Below are 12409 nucleotides of genomic sequence, written 5' to 3' on the forward strand. Positions count from 1 at the left end.
ATGATATATTCTGGAATGTTTAATCCCACAGGCAAATTATGTCTCGCCTACTGTCAATTAATCATCCAGAAGTGACAGAAGCCACCCTATATTACATACTCACCCTTTCCCCCAATACACATCCCACATAATCTACCTTTTCAATGGTATGGAGTCAGTTAGAAATGTCCCTGTTCTCAAAAGGCCCTTGCTGGCCTTTTAGACATTGTTGCAAAGAAAAATACATAACTCAGACTGGCCAATTAAAAGAAAAAATTAAGATGGGCAAAAGAACCCAGACACTGGACATGTATTTTTGGAGAAAAAAAATTATGGAGAGACAACTATGGACAGAGGTGTTCGGATCACAAAGAAAAACATTAATGAGACCAAATGATAAGTGCTTGGCGCTGTCTGTCAAGCATGGTGTAAACTGTGTTCAAGCTATGCAAAAGGAGAACAGATAGGCAGGTCTGTATTTGACACATAATGCATAAAACTTGACAACTTTATACAACATTACTGATTACTGATAGAGAAACCATCTACAGGACCTACTTGAGTTTCTCCAGTCTCCAGTGTGGATCCTCCAGTCCAGCAGAGAGTAGTCTGACTCCCAATTCTCCTGGATGATTGTAGCTCAGATCCAGCTCTTTCAGATGTGTGGGGTTTGACTTCAGAGCTGAGACCAGAGAAGAACAGCCTTCCTCTGTGACCAGACAGCCTGACAGCCTGCAGAGAATCAATCATGACTTTACAAACTGCTTCTGCAATTAAAATCTTCCTTGTGTAGATTCTCTAAAACAAGTTATATTTTTTTCAAAATTCCATGATATCCATTACATTTCTTGTGATGTAAAACCTCCATATAAACAACCTAGTAGTGGGGTGCAAGTTGGTCAACTTTCTTCAACTGCCACCGCATATACAAAAAGTATTGTACCCAGAATCCCTGTGGATACAATGAGTACCCCTAGTGGTCCTTGTCTCCCTGCTTGGGAACCAGTGGCATAGATAAAGAGCTTCACACTAAGTCATCCAGAGGTGTGTCCTGGCAGCTGAAATGTAATCTACTTCAGAGGCATATTATTGTCTAATTCTCTCAGAAGTAACAGATCATTGTAAAAACATTGTTTGGCTTAGATATGCAATTCAACCTGCCCTTTATCCAAAAACAAATTCTGACCCTCTGCCTGGTTGCACTGTTGATTTAACCACTGGGCTGTGGGTTATGAGACAACCAGCACATCACCAGAGTTGGGGAGTAACGGATTACAAAAAAAACAGTAACTGTAATCCGTTACGTTGCCAACAAAATATTGTAATCAGATTACAGATACTTTTGAAATAATTTATGATTACTTTTGGATTACTTCAAATGAAAAATAATATGTGCTCAAAATAATTTTTTACACGTATTTTTGAGTTTATTATTTAATATTATAAAAACATTTTTATTTGAACCAAAATATGAATTGTATGCCTCAATTTTGTGTGTGAGATCATCAGCCGCGCAAAGGTGGACGCGCATAACCAGCGCTAGTTTAAATTGCTCCTGTTTTGGTTGGTTGGATGGCTGGTAAAAACAGAGTATATCTTCGATATTATTTGCCGAGTCATATAAAATGACGTATATTCTCAGAACAATGATAGACCATAGGCCTACCTAGTGTTATATATTTTTCAAGTTTCAAGGTTTATTTGTCAAATGCACCCGACAACACAGCCAGGATGAGTTGGACCGAAGAACTTTTACAGGAATTGTTAAATAGAGTAGGCAACTATTTGTTAGATAGCTGTAAAATATGGAATACATTGAATTTACCACAACATTTGAAGAGAAAAGGTGTGTTGTGAAGCACTCTGCCAAAGGATGATTATTTGTATTTGACACAGCCACATCAACTCCGTCCATACAGGTAGGCCATGTGATTCTGCTTGCTTTGCATCTCTGAATATTGTGTTCATTGGTTGCTTACGTCATTTACTTTAAGCTAATATTGCAGGTTAATAATCACAGTTTATTTCTGTCATTTTCATTTTGAAAATACATCACTGGTGGCCATAATAATCGCAGGTTACGTTCGCGTGGGTAAATCTTATTTCTATGCGGGTGTTCACGATTTCACACATGCATTTGCGTGCGTGGGATTTCTACAACATTTTGACAATGTTGGTTGTGGAGCAAATCATCAGACTACTGCAGATTTAGTTTATGCGCTAAAAGCTACGGACATCTTAATTTTTATATACAACAATGGCAATACCCTTTTCGAATAATTGCCATTTATTTTTTTTAGTTTTTAAGCAATTAAAAACATGAATAAAACAAATAACAGAACAAGCTTAAGCGTCATTAGATTTTGGGTTATGTTCAGATAAAAAGTCAGATTCTGGAAGATCGAGGTTTATTGGATTAATTGCGATGACTGAATATCTGACAGACCTTTGGCATGTAATGTAGAGATGTAGCCCAATCATATTGAATTAGCCTACACAACCCATAACATAAAATACGAATTCCGGATTCGGCCAGCTATGTAAACTCTAACATTGATTGATCCCGCAAAAGATGTTAAATTGGTTATAGGCTATTCCTGTTTGTTTTCCAATGCCTCTTAATATGAAAGTAATCTCAAAAACATCAGATTACGTTACTGAGTTTGAGTAATCAAAAAGTTATATTACTGATTACAAATGTGGACAGGTAACTTGTAACTGTAACAGATTACAGTTGAAACATAAGATGCAGAATTCTGTGTTTATGTCTGGATTCTGTAAATCCATCCATGATCATGATGCTGAAATTATAGGGCCCTACCTGTGTGATGAAAACCTATCAAGTCAGTAGGAAAGATAATTGGGTTACTCTACCAATTTTTCTACCCTTCCAATTTCATATTATCCAACAGTTTCTTAAGGCCTTTCCTTATCTCAACATCTCTACAGAAGTTAAGGGTTAGTTAAAAGATTCCCTAGAGTGCAACGTGACAAGGCAGCCCTGTGTGACTTCCACCCATCCACCCCGGGAGCACTCAGACAAAAGACTCTGTACTCAATCAATCAACCAAATGTATTTATAATGCCCTTTTTACATCAGCAGTTGTCACAAAGTGCTTTTTCTATGATGGATCCCTGGGCAGCATCAGTATGATGTAACCAGACAATTCAGGAAGAAATGTAACAGATGGGAAGTTCAACACCCTATGAGACAACTTGGTAGAATGAAGGGATGTCTTCAATAAGAAAGAGTGTAACAATAATACAGTGGGAATGAATGGTGGATCAGTGGACATCAGAGGGGTGGTATGAAAATTAGTTCTGTTGTGTTGTCGTCATGTTTATTGATGTGTTGTCAGTTGTGTTGTTGTTATTAAAACTCACTTCAGAGTCTCCAGTCTACATTGTGAATCCTTCAGCAGAGCAGAGAGCTCCATCACTCCTAAATCCTTCAGTTCATTGTAACTCAGATCCAGTTCCTTCAGGTGTGAGGGGTTTGACTTCAGAGCTGAGACCAGAGAAGCACAGCCTTCCTCAGTGATTCCACAACCTGACAGTCTGGAGAGAAATTATCATGATGTTACAAACAGAAAAATAGTTAAGAATAACATTATAATAGCCTCTATAGATTACATCGTTGTAATATCATCTCTACCTTAGGGCAAAGCTGACATTCCCTATATATAACACTAGAATATATCTTGTGTGTATGTGTGTGTTTATGGTGAGGGGGGATCATTTCCATGACTGTACTTACAGAGCAGTTCTACAGGTTTTGATCACAGGCAGCAACCCCAGAAGACCTTTCTCTGATGTACAGTATTTCTTCAGGTCAAACACATCAATCTCCTCTTCTGAAGTCAGTAACACAAAGACCAGAGCTGACCACTGTGCAGGTGACAGTTCTTCTCTGGAGAGACGTCCTGAACTCAGGTATCTTTGGATCTCCTCTACTAGAGAATGGTCATTCAGTTCATTTAGACAGTGGAACAGATTGATGCACCTCTCTGAAGAGAGATTCTCTCTGATCTTCTTCTTGATGTACTTGACTGTTTCTTCATGGCTCTGTGAGCGGTTTCTGGTCTTTGTAAGTAGACCCCTTAAATGCTTCTGATTTGACTCCAGTGAGAGACCCAGAAGGAAGCGGAGGAAAAGGTCCAGGTGTCCAGTCTTACTCTGCAAGGCTTGTAGAATGTGACTTCAGGCTTTTCTCTGATCTGCACTGAAACATTCCCTTTGGTTAATTGTTGTTCATCCATTAGATTTTGATTGTTGTTTTTGAATGAGAGAAACACATATACAGCAGCTAGAAACTCCTGAATGCTCAGATGGACAAAGCAGAACACCTTGTCCTGGTACAGCCCACATTCCTCTTTAAAGATCTGTGTACAGACTCCTGAGTACACTGATGCTTCATTGATATCAGTGCCACACTCTTTCAGGTCGTCTTCATAGAAAATCAGATTGCCTTTCTATAGCTGTTGAAAAGCCAGTTTCCCAGTGTCAGAATGCTCTCTTTATTCCAGTGTGCATCTGTCTCTTTTTTCCCATCATACTTTACATTTCTGTGTGTGGACTGAAACACAAGGAAGTGTGAGTACATGTCTGTTAGGGTCTTGGGCAGCTCTACTTTATCATCTGTAGTCAACATGTGCTCCAGGATTGTAGCAACGATCCAACAGAAGACTGGTATGTGACACATGATGTGGAGGCTCCTTGATGTCTTTATGTGTGAGATGATTCTGCTGGCCAGGTCCTCATCACTGAATCTCTTCTTGAAGTACTCCTCTTTCTGGGGGTCATTGAACCCTCTGACCTCTGTCACCTGGTCAACACACCATGAGGGGATCTGATTGGCTGCTGCAGGTCTGGTAGTTATCCAGAGGAGAGCAGAGGGAAGCAGATTTCCCTTGATGAGGTTTGTCAGCAGCACATCCACTGAGGTTGACTCTGTCACATCACAACAGCTCTTGTTGTTCTGGAAGTCAAGGGGCAGTCGACACTCATCCAGACCATCAAAGATGAATAAAACTTTATATTTGTTGTAGTTAGAGATTCTTGCTTTTCTGGTTTCAATTGAGAAATGATTGATGAGTTGAATCAAACTGAGTTCTTCCCCCTTCATCAAATTAAGCTCCCTGAAAGGGAGTGAAAATAAAAATTGGACATCCTGATTGGTTTTTCCTTCAGCCCAGTCCAGAATTAACTTTTGCACAGAGACAGTTTTTCCAATTCCAGCCACACCCTTTGTCAGCACAGTTCTGATAGGTTTGTCTTGTCCAGGTGTGGGTTTGAAGATGTCATTACATTTGATTGCTGTCTCTGGTCTTGCTTGCTTCCTGGTTGTTGTCTCAATCTGTCTCACCTCATGTTCATTATTGACTCCTCCACTTCCACCCTCTGTGATGTAGAGCTCTGTGTAGATCTTATTGAGAAGTGTTGGGTTCCCTTGTTTAGCGATACCCTCAAATAAGCACTGACACTTCTTCTTCAGGTTAGATTTGAGGTCATGTTGGCAAATCACAGCAAGCTCATCTGAAATAAATAACCCAGATGATATCAATGACGTCCCTGTAAATGTTTACAGTATTTTATCAAATAACAAATAACAGAGAATGTGAACTTTCCTTTAAATGACAGTATTGTTATGTATCTGTCTCTTCACTTTCTTCTATGTTAAGTTCTTCAACACAGAAGAGGTTGTTATACGTTATCTAAAGGTCACTATAATATAATTTGGAACATTCAACAGTAAAGTCAGACAACTCTTACTTTTCTCCAGTGTGTCAGCAAGATCCTTCTGGTTCATGTTCCTCAGGACATGCAGTGTGATCTTCAGAACCCCCTCTTTGACACTGCTCTCCTGCTTCTCATCTTCAGGGTCCACACCTTCCTCATCCTCCCTCTGACTCTTAAATCCTTCTGGGAGATCTGAACTCAGCATTGTCTTGAACCTCTTCAACTCATTCTTCACAAATATCATGACCTTCTGTTCAAGTAACTGAAAGTGAAAAAGTGAAAAAGCTGAAATTAGACTGAATTAAAGTAAATCAATTTCAGAACAATATTAACAAATGCATGAAAGAGTGACAGGTTAACTTCACTTGAGGTATACAGAAACAAATGTACATAACAGGGCCACATACACTGAATATAGAGGACAGGTCTGTTTGATGACTCTGGACAGATTGACCACTGAGAAACTCAGGCTCTGATCTCTCCTGTTGGTCTCTGTGGACAAAACATGACATTACATCTACACTTCCAGAGTTTGTACAGACTCACACAGTTTTGTGCTTCCAATTTCAGAACTAACAACTTTTTTCAAATACAAAATAAACAAATGCTACTATTCATAATGCAACATTGATTATTGTAGCTCTGTAACAGAATCATGTGGGTTCTGAAATCCTATTACCTCATAATTAAAAAACATAAGTTAAAGAATTTAACTTGTTCGCAGGTTGTTTTTTTTCCAAAATAATTTGGAAGTCTCTTTCATTTGACAAGGCCACAATACAATTCTAAATCGGAAGTTACTAAAACCCATTTGTAATAAAGGCATTGGAAGTCATCTAATGGAAATGGAATTATTTTAAATGTATTATTTCTAACAAAAACAGAGTACATGTACATTGGTGCCTCGTGTGTGTTTGATACCGATAGCCGAAGTTAGCTTCAATGCTGACATATTTATAATTTAATAAAACTATAAAAAGGTAATCACAAAATAACAATTATATCCTACATACAGTCTCCTTAGCTTGGTGTTTCATATCGTATGTTTTATGAATTCCTCACCTTCTATATAACGTTTTAAATAATGTTTATCTGGTTCCTCAGCCATTGTTTAGTTGTCTTGCTCTCTGTCAACTAACTGACTACTAGACAGGCTGATGAGAACAACAGTAGAGTGAGAGCGGGTTAATCAACTACTAGAGTAAGTGTCTCCCTTTGCTGGCCGAGACAAGACCAACACCTCTTACAAATTACTAAGAATATACAGCACTTCATGTTCTCCCACATTATTGGTTGACAACACTGGGAAACCAAAACGGGCTTGGGACCTATAAATGAAGATTACAAATGCCCATGATTTTGAATAAAATACCACGAACAAACTATTTTCAATTTAGTGGATATATTACAATAATGCATTATACTCTCATTGTACCAGCTTCAATTGATGCATCTTAATAAAAAAGTTAACAAACTTTTAGTTATTTATCTGAATTATTTATTACCATGGTACAATGTATAATGCAGGTTAACCATTTCCATGAGCCAAATCTATACAATGATATAAATGATGCAATAGCATGGTGTTTTTAATGGTAGGACCATCATATTTTAAGACCAACAGTGTCATACATTTCCATAATTCAGACTCAAACATGTTGTAAGTACCAAATGTTTTCTATTTTTATGAGGGCAGACTTTCATAGTGAAAGTTTTATAAAACAGGAAAAGTCATTATGCATGATAAAAACAACACTGAGAGATGTAAAAACATCAAAATGATTTATTTTCTATTGTTTATATTATGATGTCTTTAATTTCAGCTCATACATATTTTTGTTAAATGTATGTACATTGTAAAGATTTGGTTAGCCTGTAATGTCTTTTTGGTTAAATGTTGAACCCAGGAAGATTAGCAGTTGTTGTGGCAATTAGATAATGGAAACAAAATAAATAAATAAGAGACAATGTTAAAAATCACTGACATAGACCCATGAGTTTGAATTACCTTTGATCAGTAGAGAAGTCTACCTCTCTGAGTTGTACAGGTTGATCCATAGACCAGTCAATCTTCATGGACACACAGCTGGGTACAGGAGATGCTGGTCCCTTTATATGGTCCCTGAAAATGATGACGGTAAATAAAAAACAGAAGTGTTTTTGTTCATAGTGGACTTTCTTAGTAGTGATTGGTGTATTTGGATACAGTGAGTCTTTGTCTCTTTCTGGACCCTATAATTAATAATGAAGGAGGAACCAGGGTTTTGTATATGGCGGAATTAGGAGTGATTGGTGTGTTTGAACCAACTAAAAATAGTTGACTCTTAACAGCCTTGTGTAAATGTAACAATAAGATCATATTGATTTTGTAATTGAGGATGTAATTATTATTGAAAAACATGTACATGAATAATTATTACACACATTAAAAGTGTTAGTTAACAATTTAAAGATTTTACTGATATGTAATACATATTTTGAAAGTGTAGTTTAATAGCTGAATTATTACACTAAAACACATATAGCTTCAATATTAAATACAAACCTGTATTTCAAACATTAATTAACATATACACCAGTACCTAGAACATAGCAAAACATTTTGTATGTTTTATGAATTCCTCACCTTCTATATAACATTTTAAATAATGTTTATCTGGTTCCTCAGCCTTTGTTTAGTTGCCTTGCTCTCTGTCAACTAACTAACTACTATACAGGCTAGTGAGAACAACAGTAGAGCAAGACCTCTTACAAATTACTAATATACGGCACTTTATGTTCCCCCACATTTCTTGTTAACAACACAGGGAACCCAAAACGGGCTTGGGACCTATAAATGAAGATTACAAATGCCCATGATTTTGAATAAAATACCACAAACAAACTATTTTCAATTTAGTGGGTATATTACAATAATGCATTATATTCCCATTGTACCAGCTTCATTTGATGCATCTTAATAAATATGGTAACATAATTTTTGTTATTTATCTGAATTATTTATTTCCATGGTACAATGTATAATGCGGTACTTGACTAATGTGTTGAAAAAAAAGGTCATAAACATACAAATTATTTAATTCCGAAATTAGTTTTATTGTAAATATGATGAGAACCCCTACTTAATTACATAAATGTATTTGTTTGTATTGTCAACTAATGAGGATCTAAGTAAAAGTGTTGTTTACTAACTGTCCATGACCCACAAGTTCCTACCTGTGTTCAGTAGAAAAGACTCTCTCTTTAAACACTATAGGTATTTCCATAGACTGGTCACTCTTCATAAACACACAGCTGGGTACAAGGGAGGCTGGTCTCTCCTGATAGGTTAGGCTTCAAACGAATAGAAACCATAATTACCTCTCTGAACTACAATGAGATGAGAAAAACATACATTCTTAGAATGGTATTTAATTTCAAAATTAATTTAGTAGGCCATTTATTTTATTCTCTATTCATGATTATTTAACCCGGACAACCATTGACCTGAAAGGCTTTCAATTGCGGGAGAAAAGGACGACACAAAACAAACATTACTTCAATTCTTTCAGTCATTGTAGTAATCAGTTAGTCCAAGACCAAACAATGTAAGGCATGTGAGACAACTGACAGAAAATAATTTCTTTAATTTCTATCCCATAATCAAGTGTGATCAGAAATTACAATAATATATGAAAAAAGTTACTTTTACTGCAACCTGTTTTTTTGTCTAACAAATATTATCAGAAAGAAATCTAAAAAATATCAATGTTAAAACACTCTAATTTGCATAAGTTCTGTCTTTGGCATTTGACCATATCTTCTCCATGCCACAATGCACTGCAGGAAAAATATTTTAGCATTGCAAACCCAAACGTGAAACTGGTCACTAGTGATGTCATGATGTCTTATCCATGAGCTGTAGGAGGGAGACATACTCGACAGGTCTAGGATCAGGAATCAGGGATTGGCCCAAAACTACCCCTGAATCACCTCTGTGATTGGTGGAACCTAACATTATCACACACAATTTCATTGAGGAACTCACTTATGAATGTTTCCACCATGTTGTCCAGGCCCATGGACAGTTGTTGACCAATGAAATTGTGCCGACACTGTCGAGTTTTGGCCCGATGAAAGACTGCTTTATCAACAAAGATGTACTTGTGATGGCTCACAGCAGTTCAGTTTGTAGTTTTGACCCTGTCCAGGGGCTCTCTGATTTACTCCTCTGTCTTGCTATCTATCCTGCTACATGTTGAAAGACAGTGCCAGTGTTCACATGGTTTATATGGAAATATAGTTACCAGTTGTGGATACTACTATGGATGAGAATCATGTCCAGTTTATGACAGTACTGTACATAGGCAGAGCAGTGTTTTTTTAGGCTCACACCACCAATGCCAAAATTCTGGGTTTGAATCCCAGAGAGGTTACATACAAATCTATGGCATTAGAGTGAGAAGGCAAAAACTGTTGGCACAATTATTAGAAAATGGAAGAAGTTTAAGATAACGGTCAATCTCCCACGGTCAGAGGCTCCATGCAAGATCTCACCTTGTGAGGGATAAGCCCAGAACTACACGGCAGGACCTGGTCAAAAACTGAAGAGAACTGGGACCACAGTCTCAAAAAAAAAACTTAGTAACACACTACGCCGTCAAGGATTAAAATCCTGCAACGCACGCAAGGTTCCCCTGCTCAAGCCAGCGCATGTCCAGGCCCGTCTGAAGTTTGCCAATGACCATCTGGATGATCCAGAGGAGGAATGGGAGAAAGTTATGTGGTCTGATGAGACAAAAATAGAGCTTTTTTGGTCTCAACTCCACTTGCCGTGTTTGGAGGAAGAAGAAGGATCAGTACAATCCCAAGAACACCATCCCAACCTTGAAGCATGGAGGTGGAAACATCATTCTTTGGGGATGCTTTTCTGCAAAGGGGACAGGATGACGGCACCGTATTGAGGGGAGGATGGATGGGGCCATATATCGCGAGATCTTGGCCAACAACCTCCTTCCCTCAGTAAGAGCATTGAAGATGGGTCGTGGCTGGTGTTTTAGATTCCGTCACTCTCAGTTGAAGAGAACATATAATAAAAATTACAGAGGATGGAAGGGGAGATTGACAGACGGATCGGTGCAGCTTCTGCAGTAATGCAGTCGATGTATCGGTCTGTCGTGGTAAAGAAAGAGATGAGCCGCAAGGCGAAGCTCTCGATTTACCAGTCAATCTACGTTCCTACTCTCACCTATGGTCATGAGCTTTGGGTCATGACCGAAAGGACAAGATCCCGGATACAGGCGGCCGAAATGAGCTTTCTCCGCAGGGTGGCCGGGCGATCCCTTAGAGATCTTAGAGGGAGGAGCTCAGAGTAGAGCCACTGCTCTTCCACATCGAGAGGGGTCAGCTGAGGTGGCTTGGGCATCTGTTTCGGATGCCTCCGGAACGCCTTCCTGGGAACGTGTTCCGGTCCCGTCACACCGGGAGGAGACCCCGGGGAAGACCTAGGACACGCTGGAGGGACTATGTCCCCCGGCTGGCCTGGGAACGCCTCGTTGTCCCCCCGGAAGAGCTGGAGGAAGTGTCTGGGGAGAGGGAAGTCTGGGCATCCCTGCTTAGACTGCTGCCCCCGCGACCAGGCCCCGGATAAGCGGAAGATGATGGATGGATGGATGAATTTGCATATACTCCAGATTGTTATGAAGAGTGATCAGATAAAGTCATTTTCTCTGATGAATCCCCTTTCTGATTGTTTGGGGCATCCAGAAAAAAAACGGAAAAGACAAGGTAAGCGCTACCATCAGTCCTAGTAACGCATCCTGAGAACATTCATGTGTGGGGTTGCTTCTCAGCCAAGGAAGTGGGCTCACTCACAAATTTGCCTAACAACACAGCCATGAATAAAGAATGGTACCAACACATCTTCAGAGGGCAACTTCTCCCAACCATCCAAGAACAGTGTGGTGATGAATAATCCCTATTCCAGCATGATGGAGCACCTTGCCACAAGGCAACAGTGATAACTAAGTGGCTTGGGGAAAAAACATCAAAATGTTGGGTCCAAGGCCAGGAAACTCCCCAGATCTTAGTCCCATTGAGAAATTGTGGTCAATCCTCAAAAGGAGGGTTAGAAAATCTGACAAACTCCAAGCATTAATTATGCAAGAATGGGCTGCCATCAGTCAGGATGTGGACCAGAAGTTAATTGACAGCACGAAGGGCGGAATTGTCAATAAAAGCAGTTGTAACTTATGGAATACCTTCTAATTATAGTAACATCTGCCAAAAATGTCTAGACACTGAAGCAGCAGACCTTGTGAAACTTTATTATTTGGGTCATTCTCAAAACTTTTGGCCACGACTGTAGTGAAGAAAACTTAACGTTGTTCATTAACTTTGTATGAACATAATGTGTTTCAATGTGAAATATATCTGACTCATTTTAGAGTCAGGGCTCTCTTCAGCTCTCTCCACAGTTAGACTCCTTTTAGAGTCAGGGCTCTCTTCAGCTCTCTCCACAGTAAGACTCCTTTTAGAGGCAGGGCTCTCTTCAGCTCTCTCCACAGTTAGACTCGTTTTAGAGGCAGTGCCTTTCTCTTCTCTCTCCCCAGATAGATTCATTTTAGAGGCTTAGTTCATTCCTCTCCCCTTTAAACAGATAATGCAAAAACATTTCCTAAATCAGACACAACCTGAAAAGAAACACACATTA

At 38.9% G+C, this 12409-nt stretch overlaps 1 pseudogene; it reads right to left on the reverse strand.

The window, feature by feature from the left end:
* Positions 1 to 678: 678 nt before the first annotated feature.
* LOC105009912 lies at positions 679 to 10176 on the reverse strand (annotated as a pseudogene).
* Positions 10177 to 12409: the final 2233 nt, after the last annotated feature.

The sequence above is a fragment of the Esox lucius genome, chromosome 11 (genome assembly GCF_011004845.1).
Source record: "Esox lucius isolate fEsoLuc1 chromosome 11, fEsoLuc1.pri, whole genome shotgun sequence".
Taxonomy (NCBI): Eukaryota; Metazoa; Chordata; class Actinopteri; order Esociformes; family Esocidae; genus Esox; species Esox lucius.